This window comes from Puntigrus tetrazona, unplaced genomic scaffold (assembly GCF_018831695.1).
Source record: "Puntigrus tetrazona isolate hp1 unplaced genomic scaffold, ASM1883169v1 S000000520, whole genome shotgun sequence".
NCBI lineage: Eukaryota > Metazoa > Chordata > Actinopteri > Cypriniformes > Cyprinidae > Puntigrus > Puntigrus tetrazona.
In genome coordinates, this window is record NW_025048156.1 from 37301 (window position 1) to 64200 (window position 26900).

At 37.2% G+C, this 26900-nt stretch overlaps 1 pseudogene; it reads right to left on the reverse strand.

Annotated features, from left to right (window-relative positions):
- LOC122334407 overlaps positions 1-26900 on the reverse strand; it is a 70582-nt pseudogene that overhangs the window by 32767 nt on the left and 10915 nt on the right.

The window sequence follows — 26900 nt, forward strand, 5'->3', positions numbered from 1 at the left end:
GTTAGCGTAGAAGGGAAAACAACAGCAGTGTTACCAGATTTTTACGCACGGAACATTTATTTTTTGTTTCAGTAGCATTAGATAGCATTGGATTGGTCTAAATAGGAAAGGCAACTTGCGTCAGTGCATGCTGAATTTTGGTCTAATGGCACTCAGAACTGTACTTTTTTCATGCATAAGCAGATTCAAATACTTGACAAGCGTGCAAACAAACTTCAGCAGTCAAATGGAGGCAATATTTCCCCAAAATGACATTAAAACAGATTCAGGTAGCTGCCTTTTACACGTCAACTGTAACTTTAACCAACCTCCTAAAGATTCTTCTTAAATCCCTGCTCTGCCATCACAGTAGTTTGCCTGAAACAGAAAAGTGACTGTAGAAGAAGACTATGCTAATGATTGCTACACTGCCCTTGTGGCGATGCTCAGAATATGACTTGTAGTCACATTGCATTAGGAATCGGGTTCTGACGCGTTACGGAAAGCAATAATGCATGAAATTGAGCTTGTGTGGCTAGAAGCATTTAGTCTCACAAACTCAAAATGGCCAAAAACACACAGGTCTCATAATTTAATCGTAATGCATCCAACTACAATATAAGACAAAACTCTGATCTGAAACCCAGCGAGCTATCGTTGAAAGGTTTGAGGTCAGTAAGATTGATTCTTAAATGAAATGAAAACTTTTTTTGAACTAGGACGTATTAAAGTGACGGTAAAGATATTTACAATGTAAAAATATATATTTATTTATATAGAGAATGATTAAGATATTTGAAAATATTTCAGTTTCGGAAAATGTGTTATTTTGAACGTTCCAGTCAGAAAAAAAAGTTAACATTTAAAGTAAACATTTATCATGCTTAAGATATGTTCTAAAATATATATTAAGCAGCAAACCGATTGTTAATAATCGGAATATTAGAATATTAGCATATCAGAATGATTTCTGAAGGGTCGTGTGACAATGTTATGATGCTGAAAATACAGCATTGTATCGCAGGAATAAAGTACATTTTGAAATATACTTAAATAGATCATTATTTAAATGTAATTAATATATGGGACTTCTTTCGAAAACTTAATTAACTTCAATTATACAGGCGCCAAACTTAATACCAAAATAAAAAATAAAAAAAACAAAATAAAATATTTTACTAAAATATTGTATTATTATTATTATTATTATTATTATTATGTTAATTACTTTTTAAAAAACATTCAATGGTAACAATAACAATTATTATTATTATTATTATTATTATTATTATTAGAAGAAGAATAAGAACATACCAACATACCATTCCTAAACTGTTGAACAGCATACATGTGGGCATAGTCTACAACTGAAATGAATGAGTTTCATTACATGATAATTAGGTTGTAATATTTCTTTTAAGCTTTTTACTATTAAATGAATCTAAGTACATTATTTAAATATAATTTCTCTTGCTTAATTTTCTCCAAAGGTTTTTTAAAAAGCATAATTATGCTGCCTACCTCCTGAAACAGCTTTAGTGTCTGAATCGCACCTTAAATAGATCTTTTATGAAGTTTACCTCTTCCAGGATGGTTTTTACCATAAATCTTTAAAAAAAAACGAACTCAGTTTTATTATCCATGCAACGCACCGCAAAATATCCAATATGCATAAACATAACAGGATTAACATCACATGAATAACAGATGTCATCAATATGAAGTAATTATCATGCTCTCACGTCTATAAACAGACACCTTTCAACCTCAATATTTCACTTTAGATTTCGTCAATTATAAACACGCACACGCGTACAAGAACGCAGTGCATGTGTAAATCAAATATAGTAAGTAGGGAAAAAGACACGCCACATGCATAACGTGTTTTATTTGCGGCGCAGTTTAAGGGAAGCTCAACTCTGTGATGCATTGCTTTACAGTATGAGCTGAAGTTTAATACTAAATCGCTCCTAACAGAAGCAATAACGGCAAAGCTTGACCTGGCGAACGCTACTAAAAATCAATGCATCTAATCTAAGTCAAGGAACTAATCAGCGCTTCTGCAGCAGGATCGGGTCAGATTGTGATGGACGTCTCTCTCGTTCTCGGAGGAGAGGAGGAGCAGATCGAGCTGCGAGGAGCAGCTTTTACTGTTTAGAGAGATAAAGCCGTGATAATTCATCCTAAACCCGACCTGTCAGAGATACGCTTCCACACTGCGGCACACGGGGCTTGATAAACAGACACAGAGGTTCGAAATGAAGACTGGACATGACACTTAAAGAGGCATGGAGAACTCCTTCTGTTTTAAAGAGGAAGCATGCAAAGCTTCATGTCTTCAGACATTCAATAGACAGCACAGTCTATTAAGATTTTTTTATTTATTTAATAATGTTGACCTTATATTGGATAAACTAAGTGGAGTTGGCTCTTTAATGCTCCTGTGATTTTCAGAAGAAGTCCAAAAACACCAACATTATCAGCTTGAGCTTTATTCCACGAACAAACAGCAGAACGCCAAGGTAATGGGTTTGATTCCCATGAAATGCCGATAAAACGTATTCACTGAATGCAATGCGAGATGCTTTAAATAAATGCATATCCCATTTAATAACACATTATCCTTGCTTATAGATAAATCCGGGCCAAATCTTCTACATCTACACTTTTTTGCTGAAATGCGCACCGATCTATCCATGCACGTCTGCCTCGGACGCCATTAGTTTGCATTCAGCTCTTCCTGCATTGTATCGGATTACTTCCTTTCTCAAATGCATTTTGCAAAGTCTCAATCTTTGTCTGAAGAACGGCCAAAACTCAGCATAAATGTACGCGTCTCTACATTTCACAGCTCCGTTTAAATGCCAGGGTTTGCATCAAATCATCACATTTATTATATATTCCGGTTTCAATAATCTGGTGGCATCAAGTGTCCTTGAAAACATCCGCCATTTTTGCTGTTAAAAGGTATATATTAAAAAATTAGAATTTCTGAGTGGGAATTGTTAGACCATTTTTTAAAGTTAATCGAACACCTTTCTTTATGCAGATGTAAGATTTTCTGATGCAATCTTCTCAATTATGACCTAAACCCACCAACTTTATTTTATTTCATTTTAAGTTACACGCAAAACCATGTTTGGAAGCCATCATCTAAAAACATGACCAAAATCCATCAAAGCGTCCAATTTTTATTTAATCAAACATCTTTCTGTACGGAAAAAGTGTTTTTTCGGATGCTATCTTCTCACAACGATGGCCTTGATCCATTAACATCTCCAAAAATAGCAGGTAGCTGCAACTGGCTTAAAGTTTTTCAGCCTTCTTTAAAGCGAACTCGCATTTTGGTCGGATTCCAGCACAAAACACCACCTTTTCACAAACCAGTGAAACTTAAAAGCGCCGAGATGACATTTCCGTTGACTTGAAAGAGTACTCGCTAATGTCCAGTGCTTAATAATCTGTACATTTCTGTGTTAACTGTCAATATTCAACGAACAAAGTCTTTGGCACCTGATTTCCCATCATCCCCAGAAGCAATTACAAGCAGATAAATGGGCGGCAAACTCGCCTTATGTTCTCTTCTCTTCAGAAGATTAATACCTCACACGATTCAACATGACATTCAATACGGGGAGATAGGAAAATAGATTTCTGCCTGTAGCTGGCTAGAAAATCAAGGTGATTTGAGAGCTTTAGGGCATAATATTACACAATAACGATAGACTGGTTTCTTTTGAATAATCTTATTGCATTTTTATATGGAAAAAGTACGAGAGTCCAAAAACAGAACAGGAAAAGTTGAGGCTTACTCAAGTTGCATCAAACGCCACAAGTTTATTTCCCCTAATAAATCATTCCTAAGAAATTAGCTATGGTACATTAAACTTGCCTGTCCCGACTGTGTTGATATATGAACTAAAATTCATTTATACTATATTTACATAAGGTTTCCATTTATATGGAAATTATTTCTGCCATTTCAGACCCACCAACAATTTTGCAGAAGCATCCACTGCCCCGTAAATCTATTTGATCTTCACAATAGTTCCTGGATGCTGCCGAATATCAAAGGAGCTAATTCATAAAATCATTAGGAACTTCCGCCGGTTGGGTAAGGAAGAAAAACAAAAGGAAATAGAAAGGCGACTGGTCCCGTCTTGGGTGGGTGTTGACGAATGGGGCGTTTTATTGAAAGCGAAAGGCTGGGAAGTAATAAAAATATTTAAGATCATCGAGTGGAAGATAGCGAAGGATTCTTTCGGGGTGCAACGGAACATTATAACGGCTAGGAAAACCTTTACCTTTGGGATGCCAGGGGTCCGTGAATTCGTATTTCCCCAATCCGACCGTTCTCAGCATCTGCAGGCCGTTGCTGGAGGACTCCTGCTGGCCGTTCGTCAGAGGCCCGTTGGTGGGCAGCGCCGAGGAGCTCAAGGTGGCGGACTGAACCATGGGATGAGTCAAGTGTCCGTTGCCCACCACCGAGTGGACGGGATGGGCGACCTGGCAGACGCTGGGCATTGGAGGCAGGCCTCCGACGGCGAGCGACTGGCTCTGGACGTTGAGGACCATGTTGGTCATTGGCTGTGAAGGCTGCTGTGGGAGTTGGTAGTGTGTGGGTAATTGTGGATGTGGGGTTTGGAGGGCCGGGGTCACTCCGACGATGGGAGCTTGGACGGTTGCTCCCTGGCTGTAAGCCGGAGGCTGTGGCAGGGCGTACGTGTGTGCCAAGAGTCCAGCCTGGCTCACGGCGGCAGCGACTTGAGGTGGCCATAGAGGAGCTGCAGAGAGCCAAACAACATGCATTTAAAGTAGAAGCATGCGATATGATGATATTAGATTGTGAACTAATAAAATGTGTCCAGAGAGATCATTAGCATTGTGCATCCATGCACGCTCAGATATATGGCTATTTTTGGATTATTATAGCACCTCTATCACACGGCACATTGTAGTTTATTATTTGCATGCGTTTACAGATGAATAGGGTAAAAACTTGTGCTGTCAAACAATTAATTGCATCCAAAATAAAATCTGTACAGTGCATATGTATTACGCACATATATGTTACAAGAATAATATGTTATTTATATATTAAATATATAAATAAATATATATATTTATATATACATATATGATGCATGTAAATATTTTCTAATTATATTATTAAATGTAAATTTAAATTATAAATTACATTTAGGCAAATTTGATGTACAATTAATTTAATTAATTATTCACCACATCATGCAATTTATTAGACTAAAATTTGTATGGCTTAGCAGCCCTAATAATATAAATATAGTAACAGAAATGCATAAATGTAAATATTTCTAAATATATACAGTGTGTGTGTGTATTTAAATAGACATAACAAATATACACAAACCTTTTTTTTTTTATGTGATTAAATCGCAATTAACTGTTCAACAGCAGCACATCATCATACAAAAAATGAGAAGCAAATAAACAAATTAAAATAAAATAAACTTTTAAATGTGTTTTTTGGATGTTTTCTTAATATTAGTCTAAACAAATCTCAAAATTGACCAGTGCATGAAAAATAAATAAATAATCTTATTTGTTTTTAATCGTGAATATTTGTTTATATTTTATTTTAATTAAAAATATATATTAGTTCCTATTGTGAAATCATGAAGTGAAATTAAAATAAATACATTTCTTATTTCACATCTCCCACCCTTTGGCTCAACGGTCTTTCATTGCAGGGTTATATTTATAAACGCTGAAATGAGTTTGTTAATGCGCTGCTCAGTAACTTGCAAAACAAGTCCAATATGAAACATATCTGCGATAAGATTGTAGATGGTGTATCTGCCTGGAAAAAAAAAAAGTCAATATGATGTGATATTTTCCCCATATCTCCCACGCCTAATTTGAAGCCACTTGGAGCAATCAATCAATCCATGCATGCGAGAGAAGATAACGAACAAGAGGTGTTATCGAGGCGCTGTGGGCTTTGCTTTCAGCTCTTTACCTGTGATATCTTTCTCCCTCATCTGTTTTGCGGGCGGCTCATCCGTGTCCCAGGGCGTGGACTGGTTAATGGGTGTTTGTCCCCACCGGACGCTATTAGCCAGGACCTGGCCCTGAGTCTGCGTGTCTGCCGACGGGTGCCCAGAGACCTGTTTCAACGAGAGGAACGTCTCAAGTAAACAGACCAGCCTTTAATTACCGTCTACGTTTCCAATTACAGCCCATTTGCCAGACACTGGTACATCATTTCGCTTTGTTAATATTCCATTCCATTCGCTCTTTTAATTACGCCGCTGTTCTAGATTAGAGCCATCAATAATGCAGGAAAATCCAAGGTCGGCCCCCAGCAATTTGACTGGCTGCGAGAAAGCGAGATCTATATAGAGAACATTTTACTAATTAATTCTTATCTGCCTCGCATTGACTGTAAATCAAAGGGCAGGAAAGAAGTTTAGCGGGATCGAGGGGGACTTTTAATCACTTCGCTGAAAATAGGAACTAAAAAAATCTAACGGAAATGGACACGTAAACCTCATCCTTCACTGAAACTGTTGGGATCGTGAATACAAATATTAACACGTCAGCCCAGACCTTCGACTAAAAACACGAACAGTTTCCAAGCCGTTGTTTTATGTATGCATTATGCAATATTATATGAACACATACTTTTCTCGAAACTTCAATTAGAAAACAGACACTCAAGACTCAAGAAGCTAACTGGCCAAATATTGGCTGATTAATTAGTCCGGCTAATATGACATTTTCCGAATGTAATCTTGCTCGCGATAATGAAATGAACAATTAAGATTTTATTAAAGATCCCATTAAATGGTTAGACAAACACAATTTTCATCAAAGAAAATGGGGCTTGAAGTATTAAATGAATACTTCACAGGCAAGAATGCATAAAAAATAAAACAGATACATCTATCATCCATCTATCATCCATCCATCTATCTATCAATATATCCATCCATCTATCTATCAATATATCCATCCATCTATCATCCATCCGTCCATCCATCTATCTTTCATCCATCCATCCATCCATCTATCTATCCATCCATCCATCCATCCAATCATCCATCCATCCATCCATCCATCCAATCATCCATCCATCCAATCATCCATCCATCCATCCATCCATCCAATCATCCATCCATCCATCCATCCATCCATCCATCCATCTATCTATCCATCCATCCATCCATCCATCCATCCATCCATCCAATCATCCATCCATCCAATCATCCATCCATCCAATCATCCATCCATCCATCCATCCAATCATCCATCCATCCAATCATCCATCCATCCATCCAATCATCCATCCATCCATCCAATCATCCATCCATCCATCCAATCATCCATCCATCCATCCAATCATCCATCCATCTATCCATCCATCCAATCATCCATCCATCTATCCAATCATCCAATCATCCATCTATCAATCATCCATCCATCTATCTATCCATCTATCTATCCAATCATCCATCCATCCATCCATCCATCCATCCATCCATCCATCCATCCATCCATCCAATCATCCATCCAATCATCCATCCATCCATCCATCCATCTATATCTATCTAGTTGCATGACAGTTGAACATTAAGCCGTATGGCAACATTTTATTTTGAACATATTTGAAACATTATGCATATTACTTGCACTTAATATGCTTTGTGTGTATACGGCACTAAATTTGTAAACAAAATTGCAAATTGTATTTACCAAAACGGGAACTCCTACAGTACGTCTTTGTAATTAAAAACGTTGCGAGCCAAAGTCAGCAAAAAAAAAAAAATCTCAGTTTGTTTTTCTGGAACAAAGCCTTTTATTCGCGATCATCTTTTGTTTCTGCAAAAGACGGATCTTATTATGGCGCTGTCAGAACTGGCTGTTTCATAAGCAAGCGGAAGAGGAGAAAAATAAGTAGCTGAAAACAAGTCCTAAACGTCTTCTTGATTTTATGCCACTTTTATTTCGTATGCATTTCAAAAGTGTAAATAAAAAGAAGAAAACATAAAAAGATCCCTCTTTAGCATCGAGTGTGGGCGTTGAGTTTGTCAATGTATTTTTCATTGCCAAGCCGAAAAAAAAAGGTTTCTTTAAATGTGAAAAATGTATTTAGACGTTTCTACGGAGGATGCATTCCTCTTCCCAGCGTCGCTAAAATGTTACAAAAAGTTTACCTAAAGAAAATGAGCAAAAATCGCAAACAGGCACACAGAGCATACCTCGCATGTCTGGCAGTGCAGAGATTACAGTCCGTTACGGCTTTAGTGTCACATTTTTAGTTTTAATTTGACCTTTTGCTTAACCGCCATTTCAAAACCCACTTATAATGAGGGAAACAAATCCACAAAAATGCGAGGACCTCGAATGTTGCGAATGACAGACGTTCCTTCCGTAGCAATCTTTGGGTGGAATTCAGCTCTAGTCTGCACTTCCTTCTCAATACAACGAGAGTCTGAAGCATTGCTGAGCAGCGGATAGAGAGCTTCTCACGCTCAAACGCTTTAGAGCAGGTGCGCCGGACAAATGGCACGAGATGAAAGAACCAAGAGAAAAAAAGAAAGGTCTGCAGACCGCCTTAACGCGCGAAGAATACTTATTTATTAACGGCCACATGCTGCAACGTTAATATATTAATACTGAGGTTTTCTTTGTAAGCCACAGGACCGGGCAGGACCTCGTCAGGCTTCATGATTCAAGCCAGTGAAAGAGCAGAAATCTCCAGCGCTTCACCTCAGAATAGAGATATATCTGACAGGAGGGAGAGCGCTAATGAAATTCACCTGCATTCACTAAAAAAACTTGTCGTATCTGGAATATTCCGTATGAGACCGCCGAATAAATATAACATCACGGGGCTGAAATATGTCAAGTCTATTTTCGACTTACATTTGGGCAGCACTGTTGACTCTCGCGACGAGAAAAGTGGAACGAATTTAAATGGGATGAAACAATTAATGAACGAATGAATACTAATATTTTTGGAGCATTACGGCATCGTTCCTACAAACCGTTTTTTGATGGAACAGCTACATTTACGGTTAAAATAATGTCTTTCGCATCATTAAAACATTACTTTTAAGCATTATTTTTGTGGAAACTCAGCACTTTTTATTTAAAATAATTAAAATGTTTTTTAAACAATACCGCTTTATTGCCGATCGAATGATTTTGGGGAAAACATCTGCAAATAAACGCAGAAAAAACGTTATTTTAATACTTTACATTTTTGGGGGGTGGACATCTGAGCTTTTTATATTACAACAATACTTTAACATTTGCAAATAGACGGACATCGAATGCATTTCCTATTGATTTCAGGGACATTGTTTTTTAGATAAATCCATAAATCCGCATAAAGTCTCTAAATTTGCGTTTAGAAACGATTTGGAAAGCGACGCACAGAGATTCATCCTCTTTTGCGGTATTACGGCTTTTTTACTGATCACTGTGAGGAAGACGGCAGATAATAAAAGCACATCATTTACCTCCTAATAACAGAATCGGCCACCAAAAACCCGAGGGGGTCGGTTTCAGGGTTACAACGCTCTTCGAGTTTATTCCGCGAGCATGTAATCCCTTACACGTTAACCCCAAAACGACACGTTTGACCCACTTCGCCAGTCGCTGAAGATGCGGTCAACAGCCAGCGGCGAGTCGAGAGCCAGCGTCTGGAGCGGCACAAAACGTTACCTGCGGAAAAATAAAACCGCCGCTTCCAATTATAATTTCCCTCGTGTGCCACGTCAAAAACCTGCGGTGCAACACACACCTCGTAGCAATTTAAATGCGCCACTCGTGGCGTGATTATGCTCAAATATCAGGCCAGAAACGGCTTTTCTGCTCCGTCCCCTAGGCAGGAGCAACACGTTCGCACTCCCCTGCTTCGTTTAGTGAAAGTGACCTGCCGGAGTTTTCAAAGTGCACCGGGAGAGCAAGCTGAATTATGATAGGAGCTCAGAAGCGCTCATCTGCAGCCGTCCGGCATGCGTGTGCCTGCAGGCGCTGAGAAACGGCAAATACGACATTTCTACTTCACTTTGCCCCGACTTACTAAAATACTTCCATTTCTGTACGGGTTTCTGCAAGAAGAGCATCCACGAGGAAACGCTACGCATCTCGCTTTCAAGGTCAGGAGTTTAGAGTGCATGATCAGAATTGAAGCAGATGATTGTTTCAGTTGCTTGCAAAAACTGCCAGCACAGCGCTCGCTTAAAGCAGTTACAGCAGCTCATTTCCTAGACTGAACTAGACGCGTGTATGAAATCTGGGAATCTACAAAAATCTATCGCTTTAAAAATCGGCCTTTTTACCAAATGAATACTTTTATTCCGCAACGATCGTTCAAAAGTGACGGCAGAGCCAGTAATAGCGTTATTTTAACATTTCCATTGCGATTAAATCCTGTTCTTTTGAACTCTTTGTTCAACAAATAATTAGGAAAAATAAAAGCATCACGGGTTACATGAATATGTGAAGCAGCACCACTGTTTTGAACATTTGTAATAATCAAAAACGCCATGTTAGAATGATTTGTGAAGGATTCAGTAATGATGGTGAAAAGTCATCTTTGGTTCTTAGAAATAAATGATATTTTAAAATATGTCAAATACTCGATCTATACAAACTCAGCACATCTGAGAAATCGTAAAAAAAAATATCTCTATACAAAAAAATATAGAGAAATATTATTGCAAAAAAAGCAACATTTCAGTCCACTGACCTTCATCCAGTATTTTTACAAAATATATCAAACAGTTTTGCTCCAACTTTGAAATATAAAAATATATATATAAAAAAAAAAAAAACTAAATTATATATATATATATATATATATATATATATATATATATATATATATATATAATATATATATATATATATATATATATATATATATAAATATATATATATATAAAATATATATATATATATATATATATATATATATATATATATATATATATATATATATAAATAGAATAAAATAGAATAAAATACAAATAAAATAATTAATTGTATTATATATAAAATATACACTATTTTCATAGTCCACTTTAAGCTTTCTACTAACTAATTTATTTCATTAATTTGTAACTACATGTCTACTAAGTCTCGGAATAGACTGTTAGGGTAGGTTTATTAGAATAAGTTGACATATACTTGCAAAGTTTCTGATAGTCAGTATGTTGTGGATCTATCAAAATAATAAGTGTCAAAAACTTAATAAGCAGACAGTCTACTAACACTCTAATGACTGCTAGTTAACTAGTTGCAAAGTTACTTACCAACATAAACACAAGAAGAAGAAAAAAAAAAAAAAAAAAAAAAAAAAAAAAAATCGATCTTTTTTTTTTTTTAAATCAAATAAATGCAGCTTTGATTATTTTTCAAAAAATAATAAATAAATAAAATAATAATCGCAGAGACCCGAAACTTTCAAATAAAAATAAATAATAAGTTTTAGATATATTCTTAAAATGATACAGACACGCGGCATGCTTGGATTTTTATGCTGAGGTTTAACTGGACTGTAACAGGCAGACGTCGTTACATAGCAAAACGCAGCCAGGACATTATCAGGAAAGGTTGAGAATAGCGGCGGTGTATCGTCTCTTCAGAGCGAGGTCTCTTTAAATGGCACGCGCTGGTTACTGTACGAGGGCCTGTCAAACAGCGACAGCATGCTTCTGCTCATCCTCCATCCGGCGGCGCGCGAGCGGGATCACTTCCCGCAGTCAAATAAGCCGTCTCCATTCGAGCGGATGGCTGTCCTCCACCATCCTAATCCGCCAGGCGTTGGGCAGCATCGCTCTCCGCCTCTCACAAAGCCAAATACAGCATCCACACTGTCATGCTCTTATTTGCTATTCCTATCTCTGCTGTCAACACGGAAGCCTCTTCCTCGCCCCGGCTCCCTCGGCGCCAGCAGCCCATGATCCATCATTTGTCAGGACCGTCGCTTTGTGAAGTAAGTTTGCCGTTCCTCACGGCTCGCGGCGTCTTTAAAAACATCCTCAGAGACGGGAATCTGAGGTGGTCTCTCGCTGATGGGAAGCGAGGTGTTTTTTAAGGGAAAGAAGCATCCCGAGCGCCACGTCTTTCTCGTGTTGATGGTTCAAAGGAGGATCTCTTGGCCTTCGGTTTGTGCCATTACCCCGCTGAAAAAAAGCTTCAGGCTGGAGCCGCTTTACCTTGAGATGAATTCTGCGCGCGTGCGGCTGCAGATGATTTTCAACAGCACGGAGACGAGGCTCTTAAAAGGGTCACGGCTCCTCAGACCTGTGAGGGACACTGCTGTATCTATGAATGGCAGGCAGAAATACACGGGTCTCGAAAGTCAAGCGTCCTGTTCTCTGATGTCTGGCTTCATACAGACTGTGTCAGATTCACGAGGCAACAGAAAAAGCCTCTGGAATCTATTCAGGCAAACTGAATTTTTGAATTGAAGCAGCAAACCAAGGGCAAAATCGGTCATTATATGCACAACAAAGATGTTGCAGCTGAGGGAAGCCGGCTTCGTTGCTGTTCTTTTTTACGCACACAAACTAAATTGAGAAATTGCATCAAATGCTCCAAACGAACAATGTGAAAATGGCCTAAAACTAAAAAATTATTTTGCTATATGCATATATATATATACACACACACACACACACATATATATATATATATATATACACACACACACACATATATATATATATATACACACACACACACACACACACACACATATATATATATATACATATATACACACACATACAAACTGCATTTGCTATATATAAAATCAATCTGTCTGAACATGTTTTTACTGGAAAAGTCAACTGAACTTATGTTAAAATTCATTTGGGCAATTTTTATGATTATTTTTAGATGTGTTTTGCAATCCTATACTTAGTACTCCACTATTTTTCTTTTTAAACGCAATTCAATTCAATGCCTAATCACAAAAGACAGATGTCAACATATTAATATCCTTGAAGAAAGAAGTCCCGGTCAACTTCTATGTTATTAAAACGAAATGACGTAAAGCGGCTTCATTTACCAAGGCCTTCCAAATAGTTTTTATGCTTAATCCGAGAATAAATGGGAATAATTTGCCAAATTAATCATGCAATTATGCTCCTGGACTAATGAAATTCCTCCGACTGTTGAATCTGCCCAAATAGAGCAGGATTCTGCCAATTTCTGAGTTGTTGAATGTGAAGTGGCAGAATACAAAAGCGCGATAACGAGCGATTCAGACGATCGCATAACGATGGGAAAATATTTCCTTCGTTTTCCCAGTAAGCGACTGCAGAGTTCAAGAGTCCTCCGTGTTTTGGCATGTTCCGGCTGGCCGTTTTGCATAAAGCAGATTCACTAAATCTAAATGAGAGAGCTCTTAGCTGACAAAATGAAACCTTCGGCGGAGCGGAGCTGTTGAAAGAGGTCACGCTACAGATAGCGGCTGAAATACTCAATAAGCTTTCAGGGCGTCTTGAGAGCCGTCCAGAAACACAAGACAGCCGTGATTAGGGAGAGAAATTAAATGGGAGCAGAGTATGAAAGCGTGTCTGAAATGATGGCGGTCACGTTCCCGCTGTAACTCTACATCTGCCGGCAAACTCCACAGAATAAGTTACAGACCGCAGGAATACACACAGAGCTAGCCTGCTGACAGTTGGGCGCTGTTCATTTTTAGCCTAACCGAGAAAACGCATCGCGTCCAAATCAAAAGCTCCGAACCAATGAGGCTTAAAATAAAAACATATAGGCCTGGTTTCATAGACGGGGCTTAGCTTAACTTAGCATTAGGCCATAGTTCAACTAGGACATTTAAGACGTTTTTATAAACATGCATACATATTTTAAGATCAGTCTGTGCAAGCGTCTTCTAGTTCAAACAGCTCGTATTTACATTTTAGGATAGTTATTACTTTTATAGGAAATAACACATCACTAGATGTTGCCGTTCATCATGGTTTTCATCTTATATTATAAAAATTAGAAACAGTGTTCGAACAGACAACACCTATGAATTATATACTGCTAATAAAACTAAAAATTGCGGTTACGTTTTGTTGTTTGCATGATTATCTAGATTTATTGGTGATAATATATATATATATATATATATATATATATATATATATATATATATATATATATATATATATATAGACCGTATCCATATAATAAATCATGTAAATAAATAAAATAATTACAAATTATTATATAAACACAATAATTACCAAAACATTAAATAAATACATTTATAACAATAAATCAGCTAATATAAAGACATGAAAAATGCCATAAATATTTATATAGTATAATAAATCATGTAACTAAATAAAATAATTACAAATTATTATATAAACACAATAATTACAAAAAAATTAAATAAATACATTTATAACAATAAATCGGCTAATATAAAGACTTGAAAAATGCCATAAATATTTATTGATCCCAATTAGTTTACCAATGGTATATCAATCATGTTACTATATGAGCACTATATGAGTAATAAATACATTTTAGACTTCTTTAAAAAGATACAGCTCTACTAAACAACTTGACAGTTCTATTTAAGTGAATAAATATAAATTTTTAATGATAATTAGTTTATCAATGGCATATTAATATTTGAGGTCCTTATTGTTTTCAAAAAAACAAACAGATTCAATTATTTATTAAAGTAAATACATACTTGAGCACTTAAATAAGTAAAAAGAAATACTAATAAAGCAAACAAATTAATAAATATTTGACCGTAAACTCAATTTTGTTGTCTGATTAACAGCGACTTATTTAAAAAAAGCTTTTCAGTTATATTACATGAATTAAATGTAAATTTGAGCTTTGCGGTTTTAATATACGCACGTCTATTAATCGTGACACGATATTTGATTTGATCGTAACGATAAAATATACCGTCTGATAAATTCACTTTAAAAAGATGCACAAAAATGGCTTTATTAGTATTTTGGATCACACTTTATATCAGGTGGCTTTAGCTACTATGCATCAAAAACATGGGTTAGGGTGTAAGGGAAGGGTATTCCAAACATAAGTTCAGAAATTAATTACAGGTGTGATTACATATAGGTATTTTAATAATATACGTCCAATGTAAAAACACGCATGTACACAATAAGTGCATTCTACCAAATGATTCATTTCAATGCAAGTACACAGCAGTGGGGCTAAAACTAGAAAAGCCCGCCTGTAGTCGAACATCGTTTTATTAGCTTGCATTGTAATTAGCTCGCAGAAAGTTTCAAAAGTAGCTTCACCAACACCTCAGCATTTTAATGAGCCCGGACGCAGCAAATTGACCCCTTTCGAGTCATTTGACAGTATTTATATCCGCCTCGCGAGAGCGCCGACTCCTTTCGCAGGATCAAGACGGAAAGGCCACGGAGCCAATCTTCTCGGCGAGATTCGTGACTTAATATGCAAGCAAATGACTTTAGCGCACACTCCATTATCGGCTGCTCCGGCCGCCGCAGTAAAATCGCAAAACGAGAGAAGCCAATACGCCGATACTTTAAATAATAAAATGTCCGTCTTTTCGCACAAAGGCGTCTTTGTACGCGGAATGAAAGATGCGCGAGCATATTGCTTTTGACCCCGGACTTTCCCCAGCGTAGACGTCTGTAAATCTAAGATTGCTTTATTCTTCCCCCCGCTCCGGCCCGTCTGCAATATGAAAGCAGGTAGCGGGAGTTTCTTCTTGACACAGATCAATAAGCAGCCCCGCTCTTCCTTATCAGAGATGGCTTGTAGAGATATGCTGGTGGGGGCGGCTGCAGGGCTTTCATGATGGATGACAGAAAAATTGACCCTAAGATCCACCACTGCACGCGCTTTAATCTCTTTTTTCCGCCGCGAGTGGAGACAACAAACACATGTGGCACGTAATGACGCCGCAAAGCTCTCCAACTTGTTGCCACCGTCTACAGACGCGTTTGAAGCGGCTCCATCTACGCACGGAGACAAACAATAAACTAAAAATAAATGAAAAAATACATATGGAGAGTTTATTCGCATACACGGATGACTTTTTCATTTTCTAAAATCCTGTTGTTACTACGCTAACTGGTTTTTGTTTCGTTTGTCGTTTCACCTTAGTTACACAGAAACGTTAAAATCAACAAAGAGTTATATGTTTTTGCCGAGTAACTCTTCGCATGTAGGTAATATAGCCAAACCCAAAAAAAGAATTAGGCCGACGTTAACGTGTAAAAGTCATAATGCCCTCAACAAAATAAACACAAATAAGTAAATAAAAAAATGTAAAAATTATAAATATTTAATATTTTATGTAAAAAGGATAAATAATACTAAATAAATAACACCAAGACCAAATTAAATACAGAATTACCTACAGTGAGAATTTTACACTGTTAATATTTATATTATAATATTTGATCGTATTTTTCCCTGCCTATAATACACAGAACTATGTTTATGAAATACTGGAAGAAAACATTTTTTTTTTTTTTTAAAAGCATTCAATGCAAATGTACTTCTCAGGGTTATTAAAGATAATGAGCACTATTATCAACTATATATAAAAAGACCTAAAACAACACTGAAAGTAACAAACATACATACATACAAACATACATATACATATATATATATATATATATATATATATATATATATATATATATATATATATATATATATATATATATACACATACATATACATACATATACACACACACACACACACACACACAAAAACATTAATAATATTAAATAAAAATTAATTGTTAAATTAAAATAATTAAATAAAATTAAAAAAAAAAATATATATATATATATATATATATATATATATATATATATATATATATATATATATATATATATATATAAAAACATACAGTCTAACACAGTTGTATAATACCTATAATTTTATCTCCATGTTACCACAATAACATAAAATAAAGTGAAGGCAGTTTGCAGAGCGGCGCAGGTGTGTTCAGTCCTACCTTAGCGGTGGAGGTGGTGCAGGTGGAGGCTAAGCGCTTGCAGGTCAGCTCGGTGTTGGCGGTGCTGGTGGTGCCGGTGACCGGGGTGGGCAGCAGCGAGGGGATGACGGGCAGGGGCAGCAGGCCGGGACGGTTGTTGGGGGCGGAGGAGGCAGAGGTGGAGACGCAGCCGTTCACGGTGCCCCCGCAGCTGCTGTTGGAGGCGCAGCGCTCCCTCCGCTCCCAAACGCTGCGGAAATCCCGCTCAAAGCGCTGATGGTACCGAGACATCATGACAGAGCGGAGCCGGAGAACGAGAGACGCTTGTGCTCACGGCGAGCTGGAGAACACCTAACGGAGGAGAACAAACACCTTATATTAACATCTCAAAAAACAAACACACACAATAATGTCAAAGATATATCAGGATCTAACAGCTGATCACGCAGCAGAGGTAAGCAGACATCCAGTGAGCGCGCGAGGCTAAAAAGCTAGCGGGTCTCTGTGAAAGGCTCGCCTTTGTCTGATATACAAAAATCAAACACGCAACGTCGCCAGCATCTGTGTCTCCATGTTAAGACCTCCAGAGAGTCACTTCACCAGCTTCATAACATTTAATATGAAGAAAAACTACAAAAGTCTGGTTTAACTTGAAGAAATTATGACAGAAATGTAAACGCCGCTGTATACGAACATGAACCCCTTTAAAGTTCCAGGGGCATGGATTTTGTCAATGTAGGGGGGACAGACATTTCTTAAAAGCAGTTTTTAAAGGGCACACAAATAATACAGCTAAGCTGGTACTTGTGTGGCCATGTACATCATACGCACGACTATTCGTCGACCAGGTAACATTATTATTGCTAAAATAGCGGACTCATTGAAAAATACATTGGCATCTGCATTAAAGAGAAAATAATCACTTCACCGGATTTTTAAGTGAATAAAATAGCCTTGAGAGACGTCCGAGAACCACAACTTCCAAGTTTTGTTGTTTGTATGAATATAAAATGCACTTAAGTAATTAATTATGTACGATGCGCGGCGTGGTTTTTAAATCATATTGCACCCAATTGCCAGAATCCAGAAAAAGTAAACCAATAAAAAGACGGCGCTCAACAACAATACAAGGACAGATCACTGATTGATAGAGACTTTCTGTATCTGAAGCAATGCACCTCTGCTTTGGCAAAAACGTGCTGTAGCCGGTCTCACGTATTTCCAATGATTGTCGGTCGGTTGGTTGGCCTGTTAATGGCAAGCAACAAGTCAATAAAAGAGCAATTTAAAATCCTATACAAGGTTTTAAAGGTTTGCTTTAGACAGAAACTCTGAAATGAATTCAGGGACAAGTTTCTTCAAAAGAGTAATTTAATAAAATCATTTTTACTTATTTCCAATGAGTCTAGGCTGCTAAATAGATTGCTATGGATTGTAGATCAGTTATCAATAATCATCAATTATAAAAAGACAATATTGTCTTCAAAAAAAGACTTTTTGGCTGCTTTTCTGCGCAGATATTGACGTAAGCCTTAAACTGTGATTAAGATGATTAATTGGTCAGCGCGTGATATAATTAATCCAGTTAAACTGATTCAACTGACAGCCCTAAAACACTTACAATTAATCTTCTCAAATTCTGAATCTGCAGAAATCTGAAAGTATTTCAGATTTTTAAAGTAAAGAGAGAAGAGAATCGACGGCAGGTTTCAAAACTAGAACTAGTTTTCTATTGCTCTCTTAAGCCGAACACTTCAATTCATGAATTCATTTTCATCTATATGCACAAAAATACATGGCAATAACGTTTACCCAAGCATCTAAGAAATGGGCTCCAATACTGATTGCACTACAGGAGCTCAAATTAGAAACAGACGGCATGTCTTTACGCTTCATTTGAAGTATTTCGTGAAAAAGACGCAATTAGAATTTTTTTCGACTTAAGAATTCAAAATCATTTTTATTACAAAACTCATCTATATTTAATAACCTCTACAGTTGTTGGAGCCTATAGATGCAGGCACTGTACAATGGTAATTCATTTCCACACTGCGCTGGAAAACAAAGCCCGGCGATGACGGAAAACAAAGAAATATTGCATGTGACAGAATCAAAATGATTCAACTGACAGCCCTAAAACACTTACAATTAATCTCCTCATATTCCGAATCTGCAGAAATCTGAAAGTACTTCACCAAAATGTACCAAAATCAATATCATTGAATGCGTTACTGGTATGTAAAGTTTAATCGCTCTATTCTACTATTTGATTGGACACTACCTGTATCGTTAAAAGCTCTATATAAATAAAAGTGATTGATTGATTGATTCAAAGCTCACTGTCAGCATGCAAAGTCTGGATCTGATTTATAAATAAATGAAATCTCTATCATGTGCTGAAGCGTACTTCTCCACCTCATCATTAAAAAACGAAGCTTCCATGTTAAACTAGATCAATGCGCTAAATCATTCTGAAGATGTTAAAGATATTGAATTAATCTTATTATAAGTTACGTTTGGCAGCCTTGCATCAAACCCCGCCGCGAGCTGGAAACACAAAGCGCTGAATAGCTTCAGATGTACAGTAGCATGGGAATACGGCGTCTGGTGGTCAGCATCTCTATGTCACTCGATTCGTTCGGTACGATTCTGCCTCACAAAAGACGAGAGGTCGCATGTTGTCTAGAGAGGTGAGATAAGCAGCTGCTTTACAGATCAATCCAGCCGAGATGTGTGACAGCAGCACAAAAGAGCAACGCCGATGCTGATAACAGAAACCGTGTGAATGAAGATGTTTGGTGAATGCCGATCAGCTTCGAATTAGTCAGTCAATCGGGTTTAAATGCGTGCGTTTTCATATCCTACGTTGGTCGCCGTTTCTTGCCGTTGTATTTGTTAATATGACTTCTGACCTCTAAATAAAATATATATAAAAAAATGGTTTCTAATGACTGAAGACTAAGTGCAATATAAAATATTTACATTTGATTTGCTTCCTTTACGTTGTCATTATGTTATTGTTTTTAGAATTTTGAAGTAAGTAGTGGAATAAACATAAAATGTGGAAAAATGGAAGCACTGTAATACTTTCAGGATGCACCGTATTTAATAATGTCAAAAGAATAGTTAAACTGTTCATCTATAATGCGCACTATTCATGCTATTGAAGATACTGCTTTTCTCTTATTTTTAAAGTAAAGAGAAGAAAATTGACGGCAGGTTTAAAGTGGACGCAAGGCGGTCAAAACTAGAACTAGCTTTCTATTGCTCTCTTAAGCCGAACACTTCAATTCATAAATTCATTTTCATCTATATGCACAAAAATACATGGCAATAACGTTTACCCAAGCATCTAAGAAATGGGCTCCAATACTGATTGCACTACAGAAGCTCAAATTAGAAACAGACGACATGTCTTTACGCTTCATTTGAAGTATTTCGTGACTTAAAAATTCGAAATTTTTATTATAAAGCTCATCTATATTTAATAACCTCTACAGTTGTTGGAGCCTATAGATGCAGGCACTGTACAATGATAATTCCATTTCCACACGGCGCTGGAAAACAAAGCCCGGCGATGACGGAAAACAAAGAAATATTGCATGTGACAGAATCAAATCGGGAATTCCATAACGCACGCGTTTTTTCCACAGCCTTTTAAACTCGAGCGGCACGATGGATCCAGCTGTTCCAGCGGCTGGGAAAACCTCGAACGTATCTCTGACATGTGGTTAAAACCAGGCAGGAAAAGAAAAACTGTTTGTATCTTGTACACAAGCTCTAATAAGGCGAGATATGTAAATTACAGTATCATTGTGGGCTAAAAAAAAACACCACACATATAGCTATGATATAATGAAGAGGTTTGGATTAAATATATACAGCAGCGGTTCTGTGTCTATGAACTAAAATACTCCAAGCATATCATTAAAGCACGCCGCTTCAGTCCCACCTCCGCTATTGGACACGTAAAAGGTGCCTAATGAGGTATAAACATCTCAAATCCATCAAGAAAGAGATAAAACATCGTGCATTTTATTATATGGCATTCATAAAATGAAAAGTTTCCACGCCGAAGCTAAGCTTCGCTGCATAAAAGCTAATGAGCAAAAGAGAGAGATTATATAAAAGAAAACTGCAAATATCGAACATCACAAAACATCTTCGCCGTCTCATCCGATCATATTTTAGAGCAGCAACTGCGCGTTTCATAATTGAAAGTATTGCAGTCAGTAATCCACATTTCACCTTTTATTTCTGATTCTTGTCCTTCGTATAAAAACCACGCTCCGCTAAACTTTCCATTTATGATCTAGATTCAATCTCTCCCGTACGCGCCTCACAGATCAATTCATTCATTCCGCCACTTGAGACGAGATCCTGTCATGTGTGAACAATGCAGCGAGAGCAATATGCCAACATGTGCTACGGCACATCAAGGACTTTCAGATGCACTTGGACTCTCGCTTAGAATGGCTTGAGAGAAGAAGCACTCGCTACAGTACAAAAAAAAAAGTGTTGGTACAAAAAACGCTCTTGGTTTACCAGAATAACAGACACTTGAGGTGGGAGCATTTTTCATTTGAGACGGTGATAAACCACACAACAGACTCTGGAGAATGCTAGGAGAAATGTCAAATCAAGTTTTATGTGGGCAAACTGTATTTTTAATCAATGTTTGAGCATGTATCAAATAGGGTTTTTTTACGAGATGGGAAACGCACATAAAAAGATTACAGCTGAAGGTTTGATTATCTGTTAAAACCTCGTCAAATTTTATGCAAGAGTGGAACGGGATGGGATTTCAGCGCTCAGGTGAAAACGACTTAATAATATGTGAGAGACTCCGACGTTCACGATGCAAAGCAGCCTTTATCAACCCTAGATCATACGTAAAATGTGCACGTGGTAATATTTCTTGCATGTATTTCATGACGCTTCCGAAGTTTTACCCCAAACCGATAACTGTGAGTCTGGCAGTGTTTTAATGTTTAAAAATTAAATGTCCAGCAAGAGGCAGTAAAAAGATGAATGCTTCACTGTGTTTTCAAATAACCTATCAGCTAAACTAAACTTGATCCTTGATCCTAAATAGCAAAAACGATTATTCCGATTAGGGAGATTATTTTGCTTGTTCTGAGAGTTTCTTTAAGAATTTCTAGATATTCTGGCTGAAAGCAAGACAAAAAAAAAAAATCTAAAGCTAGAAAAGCATTTTTGCTGTGTTTTAAGAGAGTGCTCATAATCTCAGTTTGTGTATAAAAAAAAACACGAGAGGCAGAAATCTTGCTGATTGACTCATTTAAATGCAAATCAATGTATAACTTATTTTGAAATGCATTTTTGGGATTTTCTCTCTTACTGTTAAAACAAGCGTATACGACTAAAATGACCTGCTGATCGTTTTTAACCTATGCAGTGATTCCTAATAATTCCGTTTGAGTTATTTTAGCACTTCAGCTAAAAAGATTTTTACTGTGACCAGCTGAAACAGTACCCTTCCTTTTTTTTATTAATGCAAACGCTTCCTTAATACTTCCAGCGCAAGCATATCTGCAAACGTTACGGAGTTTAATGGGTGCCGCAGAACAGGAATGATCCGGGAAGCGGCACAGTGCGAAAACAAATCAAATGCACGTCACTTCTTTTCCTCTTTTCTGTCACCTCTGACACCCAAAGGCATACAAATAAAGAAAAAAAAAAAAAAAAAACGGCACAAAACCCACACAAAAACAAACCCGGGCAGAACACACGGATTGGAGTTTAGCTGTGCTGAAATGCGATCAGGGGTGTGTGACGGGCTTATGATGCCTCCAGTAATGGAGAAACAAGCAGAAAATGTATTCATAAGGGTTAAGCCTCTTTGCTAAAACACAACTCCTGCTGCTTCACGCTGTAAAGAGCTCCATCACAGACTGCGCCGTACTGCTGTATCTGCGGTGGGCGGCATTGCTCTCCTGTCTTTAGCTATGCTTCGCTAGTAATGCGTGACTGCCACATGACCGCAAACGGGAACAACCGGCAGCGGCGTCCCGGCAGACACCGGAGACATTCCTGCTGCACTTACGATGACCTCAGATCTCACATCGCTCCAAACATCCCCTCCGAGCATCTCAAAGTGAGACTCCTGCCTGTGCCACATCAATTACGTCCATCTGTCGAGTTTTGTTTAGCTTTTATTTTCGCCGGCGCGCTGGAGGAGGATAGAATTGCATACAGAGAAGCCACACTTCCCTTTGCAGCGGTGTAAATTAAAAAGGATCGCGCATTTGAACACTTCTCTCGTTGATGACCTTCAAAGCTATAGAACTAGACGCTCTTTTCTATGCATTTACAATGAACGGGGCACAAAGACACAAAAGCACCATAAACTAGGCCATACGCCTCATCTGGTTAGTCATATAATAACTTTGAACGAGAAATGGAGCCAAATTCACTCAGTGATGATCTTGACATATCTTGACACACGCATATGCACTCATTTCAGTTAATGAAAGATTTATGTCTAGCTCAGGAACAAATTATTCGCTTTTAAATGGGATCCGTTCGGCGAGTTGGTTCACAAATGGACCTTAATGATTGGTTCGCAAATCGGACCCATTCACTGATTCTCTCGCAGGGCTTATCAGCTAAATAGATAACGAACTTTGAGGAATAGTTCGGCCAAAAAAAAAAAATCAGCGAGTTTGTCCCTATCACATTTGGATACTTCAACAACGGATCTTCTGCAGCGAATGGGTGCCGTCAGAATGAGAGTCCAAACAGCTGATAAAAACACACCACTCCGGTCCAGCGTTTAACATCTTGCGAAGAAAAAAATTGTGTGCCTGCAAAAAACAAATCCATCATTAAGATGTTTTTTTAGCTTTAAACCATTGCTTCCGGCTAAAATATGAGTCCATAATATTGCTTTCTCCAGCAAAAAAAGACGCCATGTCTAAATCAAGAGAGTAACATGCATTGATCAAACGCAGTTTGCGAGCGAAACATTATTTAAACAAATATCTGAGAATCTGAGAATTGACTTTTTTACTGGAGGAAGCGTTATTATGAATTATGCACTGGCGAGGACTTAAAAGGTAAAGCCTCATAATGACGGTTGCACTTTTTTAACTTCACAATGCATTAATTGGTGGACTGTAGTGGTGTGGATTATTGTGGGGTTTTTTTTTATTTTCAGCCGTCTGGACATATTCTGACGGCACCCATTCACTGCAGAGCAAGTGATGCTGCATTTCTCCAAATCTGATGAAGAAACAAACTTGTCTCCTATATCTCGGATGGCCTGAGGGCGAGTACATTTTCAGCAGTTTTCCATTTTTAGGTGAACTATTAAATTCATCTCACACGCGCTACCTTATATGACTTCAGAAGACTTGAATGTAGCACACGGGTTATTTGGACAGGCTTTTTCTCCTTTTTGGAGCTCGACAGAAACAGTCATCACGAGCAGCTATATATACGTAAAGAACGAGAAAACAACAGCATGCAGGTTTAGAACGACATCAAAAAGTGGGTCAGTGTACGTATTTTTGGTCGAAATGTTCCTTTAAGCATTGGTTTTCACACGTCTGTGACTCAAATTTACATAAACACCTCTGAACATTGATTTGCATTTATATGCATCTCTGTGCTGTGCATCCTCTAGACATTTTATCAAAATTTAATTCCTTTTTTAATCAACAGAGCCAGTAATCTACGGCACCGGCGTGGTGCGAGTAAAGCCAAGGGTGAAATTAGTGCCTCTGCTAAGATGCGCAGATTCGCTACTGTAATTCTCCCCACCGTTTCCTCGCAGCAAAGAAACTGGATGTTTACCATTCAAAAAAGATGTACATGTGGCTAATAATTTGCGATTTGGATGCTGAATAATACATTGCAGCGCTGGTAATAACAAACACATTCAGAGCAGCAGATATGGGCGGGAGAAGGCTGCATTATGGATTAGCTTCATATGAATGCACTCTGCTAAATATTTTAGAGCCACGTTCTCATCTGCAAAAAAAAAAAAAAAAAAACAATTCGGTGAAAGCTCTTCAGCGTACGGCTATGTGGGAAATCAAGAGCACAAATATGCAAATCAAACTTGTAGGAATGCAAATACGTTCGTCTGCATCCTTTCCGGCTTACTTTATATTCATATATCATTTGGTGCATGAATCGTTTTTGTTTGCAGGAGTCAGAAAACAAAATGCATTTGCATAATAAAACAAATTTCGCGGAACTCTTTTCTCCTTCGAAAACAAAACTCATGCAAATGGAGCAAAAACAGCCTTATAATTAGTCAAACTCGCTGTTTGGTTAATGCGCGTTGCCTGCGACGGAGTCTGGGGAAACGGCTTCGTGCAAACAAGACCAGGCAGAGAATAACAGTCACACTTCACAATCTCTTACCGGACCGGGCTCCCCCGCAGGAGCCCTTATCAAACCAATCTGAACCACTAATTTGACAAATAACTCAGCATAAACTAACTCAACGCAGCAGCTAGCAAAGGAAAGGAGGAACGTTCGTTATAAGCCATAAGGAGTACGAATTAAAATATTAATGCAACATATGCACGAGGTTTATTAAACCATGCATTAAAGCAGAGAAGTGACACATTTATCCTAGGGGTGTATGTATAAGCAAAATCTAATGTCATGCTAAACAGCATATCAGTTTTCTAGCTGCTAAAAACTAACCTTGGGTGGCAGAAAGCGTTTGTAGAAATTACAGCAGAAAATAAAACCCTATTTTCTGGGCTGTATCTGGTCACAATTGCAACAAACAAAAAATAATCAAAAAACGCCTTGCATTGGTGAATAAGTCAGATTGTATTTTCACGCTTGGAAATAATGCAACAGTTGCTGAAATGATTGCTAACATTTTTAAAAACACAAACATGTATTTTAGTTCACCTGCAGTAACTTCAAAACATAAAATGGTGTTTCGTTTATGAGAACTGCAATGAAAAAAAATACCTTTTTTCCATGATTAAAATAATACGCACAAACACTAACTATAATTATATCAACAAAATATTGTAAATAAGAAAAAGAATGAAACTAAAATATAGATAAAAATAAATAAATAAATAAAATAACAATAATATACATATATATATATATATATATATATATATATATATATATATATATATATATATATATATATATATATATATATATATATATATATATATATATATATATATATATATATATATATTATTATTAGTTTTTTTTTTTAAATCCTACTATACTGTCATCAACAAAAAATTGGGAAAATAATTTTTCCTTGATTTTCATGCTTGGGGTTGCCAGATGTCAAAAGTTTGACCCCAACGTGAGCTTTTCTGCACTTATACCTAGATTAAAAAAATTCTGAAACTTCTCGGATGAAGGCGGTCATGATGAACAATTGTGGTTACAATTTCCATTATCTTAATGATTTTGCAGCAAGACTAAAACTGTACTTTTTCATTAAATGTTTTAACATTCTAAACTAAAACACTAACTAAACAAAAAACAGAAGAGGCTTACTAAATACGACGGGCATTTGAAAAAAACAACTACAACTAAAAAAAGCTGATAATATTAACAACTCCACAACAAATCCTTTAGACGTCACGTATTTCAGAACAGAAAAGGAATGAAAATTTCTCGAAAAAGTATCAACTAAACTAATTACACTGGCCTTCGTTATAAAGTTAGCCAATTAGCCAAGCCCAAACTCCTTTATTTCTAACAAAACTGAATCTGCCAGCCATGTGGGAAATGCACTTCACAAATAAACTTACTGTATGCACACGTACTTCTTTCGAACCGAACGCTTTCCATTCTTGATGTTAATTGCAAACAAACACGGCCTCTATTCGCTAAAATGTGGCGCTCCATATAATGACTAAGACAAACAATTATCATCAAACTCACTCAGAATGTGCCA